This window comes from Triticum aestivum, chromosome 7A (genome assembly GCF_018294505.1).
Source record: "Triticum aestivum cultivar Chinese Spring chromosome 7A, IWGSC CS RefSeq v2.1, whole genome shotgun sequence".
Taxonomy (NCBI): Eukaryota; Viridiplantae; Streptophyta; class Magnoliopsida; order Poales; family Poaceae; genus Triticum; species Triticum aestivum.
In genome coordinates, this window is record NC_057812.1 from 2096423 (window position 1) to 2118069 (window position 21647).

Genomic DNA, 21647 nt, shown 5'->3' on the forward strand with positions numbered 1-21647 from the left:
AGAAAGATCGCCAAGGCAACATCACTCCGATTGAAGAAATCAAGTTCCCTCCTCTTCAAGCCGAGCAGGTTAAACCCTCTGTGAGTACTACTTTTTCTCCTGAGCAGTGGGCTGAGATTGAGAGTCGTATTGCTGATGGTAACAATCTAGTCTATCAAACTTTCATAGAAAATACTAATGCTCAGAAGAATATATCTCAATCGGCTAGTGGTAATAATGGTGTAGCTTCTAGTGTGCAAAACTCTAATCTAGCTTTACCTATTGCATCGGCGCCTCACGTGCCGATGACTTATTATCCTACCCAAACAAATCAGATTGTGGCTACACCCATGTAACACCCTCGATGCGACTATATCTCCCACGTGTCGAGGCACGACTTAGAGGCATAATCGCATTGAAGGCATATGTCGCAAGTGAGGTAATCTTCACACAACCCATGTAATATAATAAGGGAAAGAGATACATAGTTGGCTTACAATCGCCACTTCACCCAATTACATGAATAAACATTACATCAATCGAATACACACATGGTCCGACTACGGAACCAAAATAAAAGAAGAACCCCAAATGCGACAAAGGTCCCCGATCGACCCCAACTGGGCTCCACAACTGACCGACTGAAACGAAACAACACAAAAGGACAAGATATTCATCGAGCTCCTCCTGAGCCTGGTTGAGTCATCTGCACGGTCTCATCGGCACCTGCAAGCTGGTTTTGGAAGTATCTGTGAGCCACAGGGACTCAGCAATCTCGCACCCTCGCGATCAAGACTATTTAAGCTTATGGGTAAGGTAAAGGTATGAGGTGGAGCTGCAGCAAGCGACTAGCATATATGGTGGCTAACATACGCAAATGAGAGCGAGAAGAGAAGGCAAAGCACGGTCGATAAAGGTATGATCAAGAAGTGATCCTGGACTACCTACGGCAAGCATAACTCCAACAACCGTGTTCACTTCCCGGACTCCGCCGGAAAGAGACCATCACGGTTACACACGCTGTTGATTCATTTTAATTAAGGTCAAGTTTAGGTTTTCTACAACCGGACGTTAACAAAAACCCATCTGCCCATAACCGCGGGCATGGCTTTCGAAAGTTCAAATCCCTGCAAGGTGTCCCAACTTAGCCCATCACAAGCTCTCACGGTCAACGAAGGAATAGACCTCCACCCGAGACGTTCCGATCAGACTCGGTATCCCGGTACAACAAGACATTTCGACAGGGTAAAACTAAACCAGCAACACCGCCCGATGTGCCGACATCCTGATGGGAGCTGCACATATCTCGTTCTCAGGGCAACACCGGATAAGCAATCCGTACAACTAAAACCAGCCCTCGAGTTTCCCCGAGGTGGCGCTGCAAGGGGCTCTAGTTTGGACCAACGCTTAGACAAGCACTGGCCCGGGGGGGTTAAAAATAAAGATGACCCTCGGGATGCGCGACTCCCAAGGGAAAAACGCTAGGTGGCAAATGGTAAAACCAATGTTGGGCATTGCTGGCAAAGCTTTACTTAAGGCGAACTGTCAAGGGGTTCCCATTATAGCCCAACCGCGTAAGGGACGCAAAATCCGGGAACATAACACCGATATGACGGAAACTAGGGCGGCAAGAGTGGAACAAAACACCAGGCATAAGGCCGAGCCTTCCACCCTTTACCAAGTATATAGATGCATTAATTAAATAAGATATATAGTGATATCCCAACAAGTAAGTAAATGTTCCAACAAGGAACAGCCTCCAATCTTCACCTGCAACTAGCAACGCTATAAGAGGGGCTGAGCAAAGCGGTAACAAAGCCAATCAATGGTTTGCTAGGACATGGTGGGTTAGAGGTTTGGCATGGCAACTTGGGAGGCTGACAAGCAAATGGTAGGCATCATAGCATTGGCATAGCAAGAGCGAGCAAACTAGCATAGCAAAGATAGTAGTGATTTCAAGGGTATGATCATCTTGCCTGAAATCCCGCAAGGAAGAAGAACGAGTCCATGAAGAAGACAAACGGACGTAGACGAACGGGTCCTCACACACACGACGTTACCGGATCCAACACGAAGAAGCAATCACCGGAAAAGAAGCACACAACATAGTAAACAACCAACACTTCAACATGGCATGATGCATAATCGAGTATGATGCATGTCCGGTTTAAGTATGCATGGCATGGCAAAGTGCACAAGCAATCCTATAAATTAAATGGAGCTCAATATGCATCGGGATGCATATTGACAACACACCACATCAATTATTTAGTTCTCTCTCGTTTATGTACCCCAACAATACTAAATGTTGATTAACATGGCAAGAGGCGAAGCACAACAAAACTACCCATCTAGGCAAGTTTAAATGAGGCCGGAAGCAACAAACAACAATTCCGAAAAATCCTCATATGCATAATTTAAGGTTTGGTACTGTTCTGCCCTAAACAATATTTTAGAGTTGTTAAACATGCAAGATGAGTGCAACATGTTAAACTAGACAAAATTCTACCCCATTTACATATAAAGTTTATTAAAATCGGAGTTACGGTTAATTAGTTATGAATTAAATCATTTTAGCATGGCATAGGAGCAAATTAATGCAAACAACATTTTAAATATTTTAAACATGGATGAAAGTTTGATATTATTAATCTACACAAAATTCTGAGCAAGTTTCATATATAAAACATTTTAATCCGATGCACGGTTAGTGAGTTATTAGATGCATGAACTAGGAGGACTATTCTGCAAAACTGGCAATCTCCGGAATAATAGACAAATTCGCAGGACCCAAAAAAAACATATCGGGCCGAATCTGGGGCAAGCCCACAGCAGGAAGGGAAAAAAACAGAGGCGGGCGCTGGGGTGTGGCTCACCCATTGGGCTCTTGGCCCGGACGTGGAGAGGAGGCAGGCCGAGGCGGGGGCGGCGCGATCTGGGCCTGGGAGGCGGTTGAGGCCTGGGAGGCGGTTGAGGCCTGGGCTCGTCCCGCTCCTCGATCCCGCCTGGATCGAGCGAGGGGGTGCGGGGGCCGCGGTCAACGGTGGAAGAGGAGGCGTCCCAGGTGCGTGCGACGGCGGATCCAGGCATGGGGAGAGGCGTGATGCAGGCGGGGCGGCGCTGCTTGGTCTCCGGCGGCGAAGGCAGTCACGGATCTGGTCGGCGACGGGGTCGAGGAAGCCTCGGGCGGCGGCGGTTCCCTGCTGCGGCCAGTCACACAGAGAGAGAGAGAGGCATGTGAGGGAAGGAGGAAAGGAGAAGGGGAAGAAGGAGGACAGGGGCGACGAGGGCGTCCTGCTGGTGCTCGTCTGCGTCGGCTCGCCAGCCGGCGCGGCGGTGCTCGGGAGGACGAGGGGCAAGCAGAGGAGGCGGGGTCGGCTTCAAGGAGAGGCGCACTCCGGCAGATCGGCGCGGGGACGAGGCTGGATGCCTTGGGCGAGGCCGGTCGAAGTCGGCGACCTCAGGCAGGGGAGCTCGGCTCCTGGATCGAGAGGGTGGGCGCTGGTTGGTTGGTAGCTGAAATCGAGGAGGAGGGGATTCGGTGACTGTTGATTGGGGCGGCGCGGAAATGGAGGAGGGGTAGGTAGGAGGCCAAAAATGACAGGGGAGGCGTCTATATATAGTAAGTGGATTTTTGGATAGGGGCATTTGGTCCCTCCGATCTTAAACGGACGGTCGCGAAATAAAAGCTTAGGGAGACCAAATGAGAAAACGGTGACGTTTTGTAGACGTTTGGGGATGATCCGGATACAACGGTGGCGACAGCTCGGTTCGGGTCCGGGACAACATTCGGGCGCGCGCGAGGAGGGTCGCGGGCTGACAAGAGAGGTTAGGTAAGGCATGGTGGTGAGTAGTGGCTCTGTAGACGGTCTCGAGCTGAGAGAAGAGAAGAGAGGGAGGCCCGGCGACTATTTCCGGAGACCGAAAACGTCCGATGTTTTGACCGGCTACTATTGCCGCTATATTTATCCGTTGGGGCGTCAAACGAACTCCGATTGCGATGAAACTTGACAGGCGGTCTTTCTACACTATAATAAGACCGCACGCCAACTTTCATCCCATTCCGAGAACATTTTCCGGCCACTTATAAAATAATATTTCGGAGATGCCGCGGGCGCGTGCAAGTGTTGTTGGGCTCAGAACGGACAATAGAGAGAACGAGGAGACCGGAACAGATGCAAGTTTTAAAAACATGATGATGCAATGCACATGATGACATGATATGCAATGCATGACACGCAAGCAATGACAAGGCAACACCAACGAATAACTGAACGACACCTGGCACATCGGTCTCGGGGCGTTACAACCCATTAATCCTATTATGAGCATGACAGGTTCGGTGGCAACGCCGAACCAAACTCTACCTACAGCTACAACCACTCCACCATTACCAAATTATGGGTCGACATACATGCCACAATTCCTACCTACAGCTAGTAACCATACTCTTCCTATGTCACTGCCACAAGCTTCATCGTCCACTACGGATGATGGTCTAGCTAATCTTAGAGAGGAGATGGCTAAGATGCTTAGAGAGAATTTTGGAGTTGAGTTACCTCGGAATCGGATTTACCAAAAGCCGTACCCCGAGTACTTTGATGCCATCCAGTGCCCTCCGGGATATAAGATTCCAGATTTTGTTAAGTTCAATGGAGAGGGCACAAAAACCACATGGGAGCATGTTAGTCAATACTTAGCACAACTAGGTGAAGCAGGCTCACTAAATGAGTTGAAAGCGCGTTTGTTTCCTTTATCTTTAACTGGTACTGTATTTTCATGGTTTTCTTCTTTACCACATGGTTCCATTCGGGTTTGGTCGCAGCTAGAGCAGAAATTTCATGATCACTTTTATAGCAGCGACAATGAACTCAAGTTATCACATCTAACATCGGTTAAACATAAGCATGATGAATCGGTCTCCGATTACGTCAAGAGATTCAGAGAAACAAAAAACCGGTGTTTTAGTTTGGTGATAACTAAGAGAGACTTGGCAGACCTAGTGCTGAGTGGTTTGAGAACTCCCATTAGAGAAAAGCTAGAAGGTTATGAGTTCTTAAATATCAACCAAGTCTTACAAAGGGCTTTGGCTCAGGAAAGCCGAAGCAAAGATCTCAAAGAAGTGCATAGATACAAAGCCGATCGTCCAAAGATGAATATGGTGGAATATGATAGTGATCACTCGGACGATGAGGGTGATGTTTTTGCTACTGAATTTGTTTGGCCATCTAAGGCCAAACCCTTTACTTGCAATGATCTGAAACCGATTCATAAGAATCGTGATGAGGAGATGAAGTTTACTTTTAACATTGCTAAGTGTGATAGAATATTTGATGCTTTGCTGCAGGCCAAGATTATTAGAATATCTCATACTTTACCGCCGTTTGAAGAGCTAAAACGACGTGCTTATTGCAAGTATCATAATTCTTTCTCTCATGCTACTAACGATTGCAATGTTTTTCGACGACAGATACAATCGGCCATTAATGACGGACGATTGAACTTTTCTGAGATGCAAGTTGATAAACAACCTTTTCCAATGAATACCATGGGTTTGGAGGGGAAGAAGCTACTTATTCGGCCGGAGGTAGCCGAATCTGCTAATAAAGCTAATGTCATTATTGGTGAGCCCAGGAAAGACAAGGAGGACAGCAAGGTCTTGGGGAGACAAGTTGTGCTTGATAAGCAACCCGATGGCAAGGAAGTGATCAAAATCACCATCAAGAACCCTACACTCGGGGGGCAACCGCAAGTGTAAGAAAATACTCGTGTTAAATTTGTCAAGCCCAAGAGTCCAAAAGTTGGCAAGTGGAAAAAGAATGAAGCTAAAGTGCAGCGCCAGCGGATCAAGCCAACTTTTGATATGTTGCTGTCCAAGTATGCTAACCAGTCGGCCGGTTCTAGTTTCAATCGACCGACTCATCTGAAACGACCAAGGTCACCATCAGCTGATATGTTCAGTCGGTATATAAAACCGAGTGGACAAAGGGCGCAGTTTTCGGAAGAGCAGAGGCAATCTGTGTGGGATCGACTCGATTACTCATATAATGGCCGACTCAACATCGGTGACTATCAGTCGGCTGGTCAAACTATGCGACCAAGTGGAAATTATCCGAGTGTAAGAATGCACCCAAGTGGAAATTATTCGAGTGTAAGAATGCACCCAGGTGGAAGTTATCCGAGTGAAAAAATGTGGCCAAGTAGATTCCATCCGAGTGAATTCCATCCGAGTGGATTCCATCCGAGTGAATTCCATCCGAGTGGATTCCATCCGAGTAAAAAGGTGCGCCCGAGTGGAAATTTCATGCATCTGGAAAGTCGAAAAGAATGGTGTGTTAAGTCACCAAGTGTTGCAGCAATTGAGTCGGGAAAAGGCAAAGAGAAAACGGATGCCGACTCACTTATCTTGGGCACCGAAACTGAGCCGATACTTGCTATCGCGCCAAAGCACTCGACCAATGACCATGAAGCAAGCACCAGCCAGGTAAAAACGAGAGATCCTAAATACACTCAGCCAAAATGGTGTCCTCCAGGGCTAACAAAGACACAAAAGAGGAAACTACAGAGGTTAAGGAGTCAAGAGATGGCAGAACAGGAGGCCGAGAAACAAAGGGATAAGTTGTTCAATGACACTTGACCCATGGTTCCAGCAAAACAAGTGTGGAGGCCTAAACAAATACAAGATACAACAGCTTCTACATCTATCACAGCAACACCTACATCACCAAAGGAGGACGATGCAACAGATATCACATCGTCTGTGACACTTCTTAGTTCTCCTTCACTCGGACAAATTTCAGAATCGGTGGATGCACTCGAGGAGGAGACTGATATGTTGGACTATGAGTCTACGTCGGTTCATGAAAGTATGGATATCAATATGGCATATTACTTACCTGCTGAGTTTCGTGCTATAGATGAGGAAGGGGAGGTGGCTCAGATGGATTTTGGCCCTAAAAATGCAATATTCGAGAAGCCAAAAGAACCAATAACACATCTGAAACTGTTATATCTCAGAGGTCATATCAATGGGTCGCCACTCACTCGGATGCTTGTTGATGGTGGTGCTGTGGTAAATCTTATGCCCTATTTGGTCTTCAAGAAATTGGGTTTGCCTGATGAAGAATTGATCAAGACCAATATGGTGCTCAACGGATTTGAAGGCAAAGAAAAAACTGAAGCCAAAGGTGTAATGTATGTGGAGCTTACAGTCGGAAGCAAAACTTTGGCTACTGCATTCTTTGTCGCTGAGGTGCAAGGTAACTACAACGTCATACTAGGCCGTGATTGGGTTCATGCAAACCAGTGTGTGCCATCCACTATGCACCAGTTTTTGATTCAGTGGGTTGATGATGAAGTGGAAGTCATTCATGCGGATAACTCGGCCTGTGTTGCTTTGGCTGATGCATCGGTGGATTGGCAACATCCCAATGCTACTTGCTTGACGGGACGTGACTTATCAGAGTTTGATTTTCTCAGCGCGACCAAGAATGGTTTTGTGCCCGTCTCTTTAAAGCCGACTGAATGCAATCGGCTCCAAGGTATGATATGTTTAAATGGATCCTAATTCTGAGTGGTTACAAAAACGTCTTGTAAAGTATCGGTCGAGTGAGAACGATATGTATGAGTCTATAGAGGAGTTGGATGACATGGATAAACTTGGACCAGGTTTTACATCAGCCGATCCATTAGAAGAGGTAGATATTGGAGATGGTTCAGTCACTCGACCGACATTTATAAACAAAAATTTGAAAGCCGATTGTAAGGCTAAGTTAATCGAGCTATTGAAAGAATATGTTTGTTGCTTTGCATGGGAATATCATGAGATGCCAGGGCTAAGCCGAGAGCTAGTGGAGCATCGGTTGCCTATAAAGGCCGGTTTTAGACCTTATAAACAGTCGGCCAGAAAATTTAATCCGAAAACATATGACCGGATCAAGGAAGAGATCGGTCGACTGCTTGAAGCTAATTTCATTCGACCTTGCAGGTATGCCGAGTGGATTTCCAACATTGTCCCGGTAGAGAAGAAAGGATCTGGCAAGTTGAGGGTGTGCATTGATTTTAGAGATTTGAATAGGGCTACACCCAAAGATGAGTATCCTATGCCAATAGCCGATATGCTTATTAATGATGCTTCTGGACATAAGGTTATTAGCTTTCTAGATGGTAATGTCGGATACAATCAAATTTTTATGGCCGAAGAGGACATGTACAAAACGGCTTTCCGATGTCCTGGTTTCCTTGGTTTATTCAAGTGGACAGTGATGACATTCGGATTAAAAAATGCTGGCGCCACGTATCAAAGGGCTATGAATTTGATTTTTCATGATTTACTCGGTGTCATACTTGAAGTTTATATTGATGATATTGTTGTCAAATCAGATGCTTTTGAATCTCACTTGGCCGATTTGCGTTTAGCTTTTGAAAGAATGAAAAAGTATGGATTGAAAATGAATCCTTTGAAGTGTGCTTTCAGCGTGTCAGCTGGCAAGTTTTTGGGTTTCATTATTCATGAAGATGGTATAGAGATTGATCCCAAAAAGATAGAGGCTATACAGAAGGTGGAGGCTCCAACATGCAAGAGAGATATGCAAAAGTTCCTTGGCAAGGTCAATTATTTGAGAAGGTTCATAGCTAATCTACCAGGGAAAGTTGATGCATTTACTCCTATCCTTCGGTTAAAGAATGATGCTGATTTCACTTGGGGGGCAAAACAGCAAGAAGCATTTGATATGATCAAGAATTATTTATGCACTCCTCCGGTGATGAAAGCACCCAAGCATAGGGAACCCTTCAGACTTTACATTGCAGCAGAGGAAGGAGTTATTGGTGCTGTTCTAACTCAAGAGACCGAAGGAAAAGAGCATGCCATCACTTATTTGAGCCGCCATTTATTGGACGCAGAGACAAGGTATACATTTATTGAGAAATTATGTCTATGCTTATATTATGCTTGCACAAAACTGAGACATTATTTAGTGCCGAGTGTTTGTGTAGTAGCTTGTCAAACCGATGTCATTAAATACATGTTGCATAGGCCAATTCTTAGTGGTAGAATTGGCAAGTGGGCTTATGCTTTGATTGAATATGATTTGTTTTATGAATCTCTAAAATCCATGAAAGGCCAAATTGTTGCTAATTTCATTGTTGAACATCGGATTAATAACAAGCATGATGTTGATATGAACCTTGTTTCATTAGTACCATGGAGATTATACTTTGATGGTTTAGTTTGTAGCAATGGCCAAGGTGTTGGTATTGTTTATATATCTCCTCATGGTGCTGTTTTTGAAGCCTCATGCCGCCTAGAATATTTTTGCACAAACAATCAAGCCGAATATGAAGCATTGTTATTCGGCCTAGAGATGTTACTTGCTATAGGTGTTACACATATTGAGGCTTATGGTGATTCGTTACTAGTGGTGCGGCAAATATCCAAAGTCTTTCAGTGTTTGGACGAATCACTTAATGTTTATCTTGATAAATGTCTAGATATAATCTCTACTTTGGATTGTTTTAGCATTGCACATATATCTAGACATGACAACTGGAAAGCAAATGAGTTGGCACAGCAAGCATCTGGATACCATGTTGATCATGGCATGTTTCATATTTCTCAAAGTCCAATGTCTTGTCTTACGAGTATAGAAGAGGCCGAACCAGAACCCACTGATTCGGTCATTAACAAAAAATCTAGTGCAGGTGACAATCCCGACTGGAGGAAACCCATTGTTGATTACTTGTGCAATCCGAGTGAAAGGGTGGACAGGGCTGTTCGGCGTATGGCTTTCAAGTATACGATGAGAGATGATGGTCTTTATCGCCGAACAGTTGATGATGTTCTTCTAAAGTGCCTGGACGAGGACCGGGCAAGAGTTGCTATGGGAGAGGTACATGAAGGCATTTGTGGCACTCATCAGTCGGCTCCCAAGATGAAATGGTTATTGCGACGTGCTGGGTTTTATTGGCCGACTATGATTAATGATTGCTTCAGATATTATAAGGGGTGTGAAGCTTGTCAAAAATTTGGTGATATTCAATTGGCTCCTGCTGCTATGTTACATCCTATTATCAAGCCGTGGCCTTTCAGAGGTTTGGGTTTAGACTTTATTGGACAAATCCATCCGTCTTCCTCAAAAGGGCATCGGTTCGTATTGGTGGCAACTGATTATTTCACTAAATGGTCTGAAGCAGTACCTCTCAAGAACATGCCACATACGGAGGTAATTCAATTCATAACCGAGCACCTTATTCATAGAATCGGTATTCCTCAAACGTTAACTACAGATCAAGGTTCATCTTTTATGTCACATCAAGTCAGAGAGTTTGCCGAATCTTATAATATAAAGTTGCTCAATTCCTCTCCGTATTATGCCCAAGCTAATGGACAAGCCGAGTCTAGCAATAAAATTTTAATCAAGCTCATCAAGAAGAAGATTGAGGATAATCCGAGGAGATGGCATGAGTTGTTGTCTGAAGCTTTGTGGGCACACAGAATTTCAAGGCATGGTGCTACGAAGGTGACTCCATATGAGCTAGTATATGGTCAAGAGGCTGTTTTACCAGTTGAAGTAAATTTGAATGCTTTGAGAATAGCCAAACAAAATGATTTATCGGCAGTAGACTTTTATAACTTGATGATGGACAATATTGATGAGGTTGCTGATAAACGTTTGGCTGCTTTGAAGGCCATAGAGAGAGATAAGTTGAGGGTGGAAAGGGCTTACAATAAGAAAGTTAAGTTGAAGAATTTTCAAGTTAGTGATCTCGTCTGGAAAGTGATTCTGCCGATTGGTTCAAGAGATAGAAAATTCGGGAAGTGGTCTCCAAGTTGGGAAGGTCCTTTTAGGATTGCAAGAGTTGTTCCCGGAAATTCATATTTGGTGGAATCAATACAAGGGGCATTGTTACCTCGAGCTCTCAATGGCAAATATTTGAAGAAGTACCACCCGAGTGTGTGGCAGGAAGCCTAAGTAGGCAATGGCCAATATACAATTATCGCCCTTAGCACAAACATGGCCGATACATAATTATCGCCCTGAGAAAAATAAATGGCCGATGGAGTGTTGACATCGTCCTTAGAACGAACACTATGCATATTATTTTTCGGCATGCAAGCTTTGCCGAAAAACAGGGGGGCATGTGTTGACACCTGATTTTGGCAAGATACAGAGTGAAAGGGTTTTTAGCATGAGAAAGTTTCATATCGTCAAGTGGAACAACTTTGATGTTTAGGCTATCGCCATTCGACCTCATCTCAGTGGCCGAAGCTGTATTCCGAGTGACAAAATTTAATGTTCTGAGTGCTTTTCAGTCGATGCCCTCAATATGACCTCAGATGAAGGAGTGCTTTGAAGGAATTGTCTTCGTCTCGTCGAGGCGATCGATTTTCATATATAATTCGTCTCAATCTGAGGTCGTATGAGGCTTGGAGAGACAAATCAAGATCAGGCTATGTTTTCAGTCGGAAAATCCGAGTGAAAAGTTTACCATCCGAGTGAAAGTTTACGGTCGAGTGAAAATTTACCGGTCGAGTGAAAGTTTGCTGACCGGATGAACATATTATTATCCAAGTGGAAATATAGTCATCCGAGTGGAAATATGGTCATCCGAGTGAAATTGTCCTCCAGGTGAAAATATTCCGGGTGAAAAGATTATCATCGGGACGAAAACCTGCCGATCGAATAAGATAGTGCCTTCCGAGTGGAAATATAGTCATCTGAGTGGAAATATAGTCATCCGAGTGAAAATATAGTCATCCGAGTGAAAGATTGTCTTCCGAGTGAAAAGTCCAGTCGGACGATCAAAGTGAATAACTCTAATCCGAGTGGATGAGCTCGAATCCGAGTGAAACTGAACATATGCCTGAAAGTTTATCAAGATGACCTCGGATGAAGAAGTGTTCAATACAGAAGTTGTGCGTATCATCAAGACGGTAAACTTAGATTTTGGAGTCATCATCATCAGAGATAGTATATAGCCTACAAATTCACTACGAGACTCGGATAATCCAGTCTACTGCAAGACCGAGTCCGACTGGGAGATAAAGATGACCTCAAAAATTACTCAAGATGGCCTTATTTGGAAAAGTGATCAACATGAGAGATGTTCGTATCGTCGAGGCGCACAAGTTTGATATTTGGGCCGTCTTGATCGGAGATCATATGCAAGCCCGGCGGCCCGCGCAAGAAGGAAGACAGAGTTTGGGCCAGATTCAGACTGAATCCGAGTTGGAATAGAATTAGGACTCTAGGACGTGAATTGATGTAATTTTTCTTGTAAGGAAAGCCTAGACGAATCCTTTACTTGTACAGGAAGTCCAGCCGCCTCTTATATATGTTGGGGGTGACGGCCGATTAAACAACACACAATCGAACAAATCAATATACTACTTTTTCATCTACGTTTTATCTCTCCATCGTTTTTCTATCTCGTTCTTCGCTGTTCTTCGTGTTTGAGAGCTGCGAATCCCGAGGCTCTAGGGGCGAGCGAATCGACCTAGGGCAGCCCATAGCCGCCGCAATCCCTGACGGGGTCCATCCCGGGGGTGTGGGGTTTTCGAGTCTGCAAAAGCGCCCGTCGACTGTCTTACGTATCGCGCTGTCGGTCGGGTCTCCTTCGACGTGAGCTGCGGTGCATCACCCCCGGCGTCGAGGGTACACGTGACGTGTTCGTGTGTCAACACCTACGGACTGACTCCGTGGTTGTATCTTGTCCAATGCGAAGATACTCGTCGGTATAATCCGTGGGTATGCCATAAGCGAGTACCCGCATTGCCGCCGATATCTTTTGATATGCACTAAACCCCATGATACCGGCGGCGGATCTACGACGTTTAAAGTAATAGGAGGCGGCCTCACAATCCTTGACAATCTTCACAAACAAACTACGCCGCATTCGGTACCTTCTGCGGAAGAGACGAGGAGGGTATGTAGGTACCTCCGCTAAGTAGTCTTCCATCAAATGCTCGTGTCCGAGAGCGCGGTTCCGGTAGATGGTGACTCGCCCCATCTTCGACCCTCTCCTCTGATCCATCAGCCTCACGCGGTTTTCAAAGGATTGCACGTCGATGAGGAGGCTCATCATCTCGACGTCGTCGTCTTGCAACAACTCATCGATGTCCGAATCGTCGGATGACGACCAAGCCGACGAATCGGACAACGAGTCCATGTCGTTGTTGATCACCTCCATCTACACAATACAACAAACAATAAATTGTGAGTGCCAACAATGAATCAAAAAGGGAAAAAATAAAACAAAAAGGAAGAACAGAAGCATACCTGCGGGTTGGGGGCGGGCGACGGCCGGCGTCGAGGGGAGGCGGGGGCGTCTGGCGCGGCGGCTCGAGGAGGCCGGCCTGCCTCTGGCCTCTGGGGGGGGGGGGGGCGGGAGGCGACTGGGGCGGGGGGCGGGGCCGAAGGCTGATGCGGGCGGGCGGGGGCGGGGCGCCGGGGCGGGAGGCGGCGGCGCAGGAGGCCGGGGGGCGGGGCTCGGGGCGGGGCGGCCGGGGGCGCGGGGCGGGAGGCGGGGGGGCGTCGAGGGGAGGCGGGGCGGCCGGGGGCGCGGGGCGGGAGGCGGGGGGGCGTCGAGGGGAGGCGGGGAAGGGCGGATCCGGCTGCGGGGAGCGTGGCGCAGGGGCGGGACGGCGGCGGCGTCGAGGGGAGGCGGGGGGCCGGCCGGATTGGCGGCGAGCGACGGCCGGCGGCGCGGGAGGCCGGGAGGCGGGAGGTTGGGAAGGGAAACTTCTCTCCCGCGCGACGGGGGAAGGGAGTGCGGGCTGGGGTCGAGCGCCCCCCTCCAACCCTCACTTCTACGGTTCGAAATTGGGTTTGAGGGTTGGATCCTTACTTTTTTTTTTGAGGGTTTGATGGTTTAGGGGTTCTAGTCTTTGCGTTTTTTTTTGTTACAACCCGTAAAAAGGCGATTATTTATGAGGATTTAAGGGTTTAGAGATACTGCTAGTAATGTTCTTACTCGCCAACATGAGCGTTCAACCCTAAGCACAGCCGACGAGGCGGGACGCGCGTGCACCACTAGCTTAGCAGCTCGCAGTCGGCTTGAGCTACCTGCCTCGGCTTCAAACCAAGTTGGGTCACCGGATCGTGCGTCTCACCTGCAACTCAAAACAACCCGGTCAGAATAGGACGCATGCATCTCCTAATTTTATTACTCCCTCCGTCTAGAAATACTTGCCGGAAAAATAAATAAAAATATATGTATATATATATATTATATATGCGTATAGATGGATAGATATAATATAAGACCTGCAATTCAAATCATCAAGTTAACTTCGGTATACTTCTCGGTTCTTTAATAAAGGACTGTGAGGGAAAAGTAGTTAGTCCATTTTTCTTTTTAACTTCGTTATGGTATTAGGAGAAGGTACGTTTCATATCCTTTTTGTGGTATATATATATATATATATATATATATATATATATATATATATATATATATATATATATATATATATATATCCGAAAATCTTTGTTCATTATAACTACACCGAGCTATTGTACCAAAGTTATAAATTAGAGAGGCTAGGCAATTGCTGTTTTTTGAGTTAAAGGATTTCTGTTAACATGGAATACTTTCAGGTGTATATAGTTTATTAAGGATAAATTTTGTAAATTTTTTGGTCCTAAAAATTATTTGGTTGCTTGCATTACATATAAATCTGAATTTGCAGTTGCTGCATTCATCCTATACTGCTTAGCCACTCATATGAAATTCCATTTTACAAATTCAAGACAAAATATATTTGACCATTCTATTTGGCGCTTTTGGTTCACTTAAAAGATTATATTAGAGTGATACCAAAGTTTGCTAGATGACAATGCGCTGACATAGTCGTATTTATAAGTATGTATACAGATGAATCATAAAAGTAATAAATTTCTCAAAAAATAAATATGGCATCTACATAATTGGGCCATGCGAGTACACGAGTTTGTTCATCATTTTTTCAGTAATAATAAAAGGAGGAAAATTCTCCCTGTGTTCCATCATCCCTCGCCCCTCACAAGGTTACCCTATCACGGCAACTGGTGTTTTCTCCGTGCGAAGCACGACCATTATGCTAATAGATGACAACAGATTAAGCACTTTTACTAAATCAAGTTACTTTTGTTAATCACCAATGTAATTATATTCTAATATGCATGCCTATAATTGTCCAATATGACTTTTTTTTAGGTATATAAGTAACTACGTTACGAGTGTCAGACGGCCGGGTGTGTATAATTGTTTCTCCCGTTGCAACGCACGGGCACATTTGCTAGTATGGTTAAAAAGGAAAGAATGACCCTAGAGCTGAAAGCATAACAAACAAACAAAATATGTGTCATTGCCTTGAGGAGACTCGCGAATCATTGGGGCATGCTGATGATGACGCGAACAAGATTCCATAATCAACTTGCTCCCACGCGCTATACACTCACCCACCCAGACAAATCTGCAACGTCCAAGCAAGCAGACTCATGCTACTTCAATTGCAACTACATCTTGGAGACTAAGACTCTTATCTTGGAGCTTACTTCAACAGTGAGCCGAGGCTGCTGTGCTGCCTGAATCAGGCTTGCCCACATGCATAAAAAATATTGTAAGTGCTCTATCAAGCTTTATTATCTAAACACGGCCTTCTAAGCTTTCTTTACTCTGCATGCTATGTACATCTGTCGTTGTTGCAAAATAAGGAATAAGCAAGTCTAATCACCAAATTTCTATTTGTTTTTCGTGTTTCAGTTATCACCGTGGTATAGTGTGTTCAGGGGCGGTGGCGGGATTGGAGCTTAAACGGGGCCGAATATGATGATTCTCACTTAGAGGGGGGGGGGGGGGGGGGGGGCAAACAAAAGTAGATCCAAGATCATTCCACATGCAACATAAATATAAAAAAACACCGGCATACTCATCTTAAAACAGATTGGTTAATCTTGCTCGTCTGGTTTGCGGGGGAGGTAGGCAGCAAGGTTAGTAGCTATCAGTGGACATTTCAGCTATAAAGGCTGGGGCTGGACAAGGTTGGTCACTCCGACAAGTTTTGGTCGGTGGACCCATTCGGCTACAAGAATTGAAGGGGAGAAGGAGGGCCGATGTGCAGGGGCATGGAGGAGGGTCTAGCAAGATGGGTTCTAAAATAAGAACATCCTGAATTTGGTTATTTCATTTATATTGTGGTTTAGGAGTGAAAAATTACAAACTTTAGCATGAAGAACAATCCTTTCTGTTTCACATCTAGAGGCCACGTTCTTTTTCTGTTTCTGCCTGAAAATAGATGTTGGATGGAATATAGTTGGTTTTAGGGATGAGTATTGCTGTACGTCTTGCATATTTGTGCGTGCCCATTGATTTTCCAACGCAATTCCAACAAACAAAAAATAGGAAAACTCAAAAACAAGATCGGACATATCTGCTTTCCAATTAGATTTTGTCTAATTCTACATATTTGTGAATCTCTTTCTGGAATTTCGCACTAGGATGTTGATATGGATAAAAGCTGCATCATACATAGGTTATACCGTTAGTAGTACCCATAATATGGGCTTACGAAACCAGTCCAACATTATAATACATAAGTTATACCATTATAGCAATAGCCGCAAAATCGCCTTTACAAAATAAGTCCAACATATGCGCAGCATAATGACACAATTTAACCACATTACATTACAACGAAGTTACACACTAGTACCCGGCAGCGGTGCTGCCGGGTGCGGCAAGCCGCACTTCCTACCTAGCTAGTTCAAAGGAAATTGCAGCAATTAGTGGAGGATGAGTCACGAAGGACCAAGAGAATTCAACTACCAACCTATTTTATTTAATCAGTCAATAGCAGGTCAGTTTAGAACATGAGCCAACCTATTAATCAGTCAGTAGCAGGTCAGTTTAGAACAAACACGGAAAATATATGGTTAAAAAGGACAGGATGTTGTCTAAATCCTAGAGCTAAAAGCATAACAAACAAACAAAATAGGTGTCATTGCCTTGAGGAGACTCGCGAATCATTGGGGCATGCCGATGAGGCTGCTGGGCTGGGCTCGGCAGAGGACGCGAACGAGATTCTGTGGCACTAGAGGTGGCATAGCAAACACTTTGGCGGCTAGACTTAATTTGGGGTTAAAAGTTTAAACCTTCACATGCCTCCTTACGACAAATCAAAAAGGTCACTCTTATTAAATAGTACTCTGACGATGTTCATTTTAAAAAAGAAACTTGATCAAACTTGCATAGGTTGGCTTATGACAAGATTAAGTGACCCGTGAGCCACCGAAAGATGCGATCCACTACACCTGTGGGCGTTAACTCGGTGTCTGGCCAAGGTGGGACGCGATCGTGTTAAGCACGCCGATATGAGAGCGTGTTAGTTCTTACAACGACGCTGACCTCCATAATCAACTTGCTCCCACACACTATACACTCACCCACCCACACAAAGCTGCAACGTCCAAGCAAGCAGACTCATGCTACTTAAATTACGACTACTTCGTGGAGACCAAGACTCTTATCTTGGAGCTTACTTCAACAGTGAACCGAGGCTGCTGTGTGAATCAGACTTTATAAGGAGCAAGATGGGTTCTAAATAAGAACTTCCTGAATTTCGATATTTCATTTATATTGTGGTTTAGGGGTGAGAAATTATGAACTTTAGCATGAAGAAGAGTCCTTTCTGTTTCACGTCTAGAGGTCACATTCTTTTTCGAATTTGCTATTTTACAGCTGAGTGTTTTGCAATTCGTTGTCATTCAAATCTTTATCCGTCCGTTCTTGCGCGGAGATTCGTGCCGGTTTTTGTTTTTGTTCAGTCTCGTTTCTTGGTCCGGTTTTGTTGCCGGGCGCGGTTTTCTTTCTGCCCGTTACCGCCGCCCCACGGCCCGGCTCCCATTCTGGTTGCTCTATTTCGATAAGGCCGAGGGCGAGCTCGAGCGGCGCAACAAAGGAGGCGCTTCGTCCCCGGCCATGGCGTTTTTGAGATCTTCCACCGCTCGATCTTGTTTTCGGTTCCCTTACTCTTCAATCCCCGGTGTCGCGGTTTGTTGTTCCTCTCTTTCGCTCTCTCCCGTGTGCTTTTGGTTGCGTCTGGTTCCAGATCTAGGTGAGTTCATGTCGCCCTCCCGCCGCGCCCTGCTGTAGTTGTAGATGCCTGATTTGGTGTCTTCCCGTTGGAGATGGAGATGCATGATTTTGTTGTCTCCCCACGCCCCTGATGTAGTTATAGATGCGTGAAGTTGTTGTCTCCCCGCACCCCTGATGTAGTTGTACATGTGCGATTTTGTTGTCTCCCCGCTGGAGATGGAGATGCATGATTTTATTGTCTCTCCACACCCCTGATGTAGTGGTTGTTTGCCTTGTTTCCCCCAGTCCGAAGTTGGGGGATTATGTATATGCACCCTGTAGGTGCGCGATTCCGCGGCTTTGTGTCCTGCTCTTTTATGTTTTGATGCTTCCTGCTCATGTTTAGTTTCATTTTTGCAGTCCCTGGTTTTACCTCCTGTTTCGTTGTTGTAAATGCAGGTGTTTAGCTTCCTTTTCTGCCATGTTTTTTACCCTATGTGTTTGTCTGATGTTGACTACAAGCAGACATGTAATTTGAGTCCAATTTCAGTGTAATTTCTCCGAGCCCATTCAGTGTAATTTACTGAATATATCGAATGTAATTTGTCTGATGTTGTCCCAGCCCAATTCATGTTTAGCTCTTTTTCAGTGTATGCACAGTGTTATTTTGATCATAATTATAGTGTAATCCCAGTATTTCAATGTAATTTGTCCTAGCCTTACAGTGTAGTTTATCCAATATCTTTCCCGCTGTGTTGTTGAGTGAATTTTACTGTGTTATTTGAGTGTAATCCATCTCATTATTACAGTGCAGTTTGTCCTGGACTTACAGTGTACTTTCACCTAATATTCCAGTGTGGAAATTACAGTGGATTTATAGTGTAATTTGAATGTAGTTGCAGTTTAATTTGTCCCAACTTTACAGTGCAATTTTGTCCCCAGACTTACCCTAATTTTTCCAGTGTGTCATAGTGCAATTACATATCCCAATTTACAGTGCATTTTGTCCCAGACTTACTGTGTAATTTTACCTAATTTTTCCAGTGTGAATTGTCATAGTGTAATTACATTTGATTTATAGTGTAATTTGAATGTCAGTTGCAGTGTAATTTTTATCCCAAGTTTACAGTGCAAGTTTGTCCCCAGACTTACAGTGTATTTTACCTTATTTTTCCAGTGTGTCATAATGTAATTACAGTGTAGTTTATCCCAATTTACAGTGCAATTTGTCACAGACTTACAGTGTAATTTACCTAATTTTTCCACTGTAAATTGTCATAGTGTAATTACAGTGGATTTATAGTGTAATTCAAATATAGTTATAGTGTAATGTCCCAACTTTACATTGTACTTTACCCAATAATCCCAGTGTGATTTGTCATAGGATTTGAGTGGATTTTTACTGTGTAATTTAGGTCAGTTTGCACAGTAATTTTGTCTAGATTTTCAGTGTAATTAAGTCCAGTTTAGCTAGTTTTCACTGTACTTTGCTTGGATCAGTACTGTAGGGCTTTCGAATGTTTCGTGCAGCATAAGTTTTGTTAGCTTTTACTTTTCTATGTATTTTAAACATCTTCCGGAAGTTTTAGCAACTGTATCTCACATTAAGTATGAGTTCTTCCTATGATAGTCTCAGTAGATCCTCTTCAGTTACTGCCCTCATCATGCTCCTCTCATGACACATTTGAAGAGAAGAATGTCAGTGTTAGCGTAATCATGAGCAGCCAAGCGTTTAGAAATAGATGATAGTGTTTGCAACGTCTATCTGCTTGTTTTGTAATTTGTATTTTATTTTTTGCACTGGCTTGTGCTCTCTACTTACTAGGAACTTACAATGTATTTATCTCAGTTTTTAATTACTGTAGTTTGAATTATAAAATTTCTAGTTGCTTACACTGGAAGTTCCTAGTTGAATTCACTGGGATTTTCTATTTGCAGTGGGATTGTCCACTAGAATTTCATAGGTGCTTACACTGTAATAAAACTTGTAAGTACATGCATTTAAAAAACTTGAGTACACTGAAATTTTCAAGTTACCAATAGTAGTATGTACACTGGAAATTACCAGCTAGTTACACTGCAATTTACTGGGATTTACAGTAGTATTCACACTAGTTTTTACATTGTGATGTACACTGGCATTTACATGGATTTTAAAAATGTAAGTACACTGGAAATTACAAGTGACCCACAGTAGTTTTTATACTGGAAATTACCATCAACTTACACTGGAATTTACTGTAACACTTGATTTTACGTCAGGATGTACACTGGAATTTACATTGGGATTTACACTGGAAATTCAGAAGTGCTGTATTTCCATGTTAATTTACATTGTAAATATTCTTGTAAGTTTTCCGAAAACTAAACTGTATTTTCCATTGAACAATTTCAGCATTTCAGTGTAATTTCCATGTTGATGTCAATGTAATTGATCACAAAAATTATGGGATTTGCCTAGAAATACAACTGATGTTGATCTATCTCTTGTAGATGAAGAAAATTCCTCCTGATTTGTTCTTGTGACAGGTGAAGAGAGAAGATGGTGAGCAGTTGGGATAGTTGTTGAATTCCCTCCGATGTTCTTCCTTCTTGTTCCTCGTCAGGTACATCCTCTTCTCCCAAACCCTTCTGATTTATGCTTGATCTCCCTTCTTCTCCTCCCCCCTCGCCCATGGCCGCCTCCATCTTCCCCCTTCTGATTTGCTGTTTTGTGTTGTTAGGTGAGATCTGTTGAGTGGTTTGTGGGAGGGGTTTGGCCCTTTTCATGCGTTGCAAGCTGGGCACGTACTGTGTGGTCCTGAAGATCAAGGGAGTTGGTTCCTGAATTTTTTGGAGTGGCTAGTTGTCCAGCGAACCGGGTCAGATCTTTTCCCTGACCCGTTTTGGCTTCCCATTTTGTGTTGTCGACAGGTGTCAAATGTTCATTTGTCAGAAAATATGAATGTTGTCGAATTGAAAAACAGTCAAATGTCAAATAGACAGTCCCTTCTTTTTTCCGTTTCTGCCTGAAAATAGATGTTTGATGGAATATATAGTTGGTTTTAGGGATGATGTACGTCTCTGCCGTTAGTAGCACCCATAATATCAGCTTACGAAATCAGTCCAACGTTATAATACGTAAGTTATACCATTATAGTAATACCCACAAAATCGGCTTTACAAACTTTACAAAACAAGTCCAATATATGCACATCATAACGACACAATTTATCCACATAATATTACATTACAACAAAGTTACACTTACACACTAGTATCACTTGTATAATCGAAAAGGTAGTACAGTGTTGTCGACAAAACAACAAAGGCAGTAGGTGAAGTGTCGTACGCTTGACACGCCGGCAGCTCAAGCATGTGATGCAACATCGATGTCTGGACGGTGAACAATGCCCGCGTGCGTTAGCAGCGCCCAAAGGTGGGTCATGAACTCGCCGCCGGTGGCTAGGTGGTCCGCATGGACGTCGGCCTTGTCGGACGGCGCCAGGAAGAGCACCATGTCGGCCCAGAAGCCCGCGAGCTGCTTCCACGGCGGCCGCTCGTTCTCCGACAAGAGCTTGTCTGCCAGGCTGGCTCCAAGGATCAAGATGGACATGTCTTGCTGCACTGCT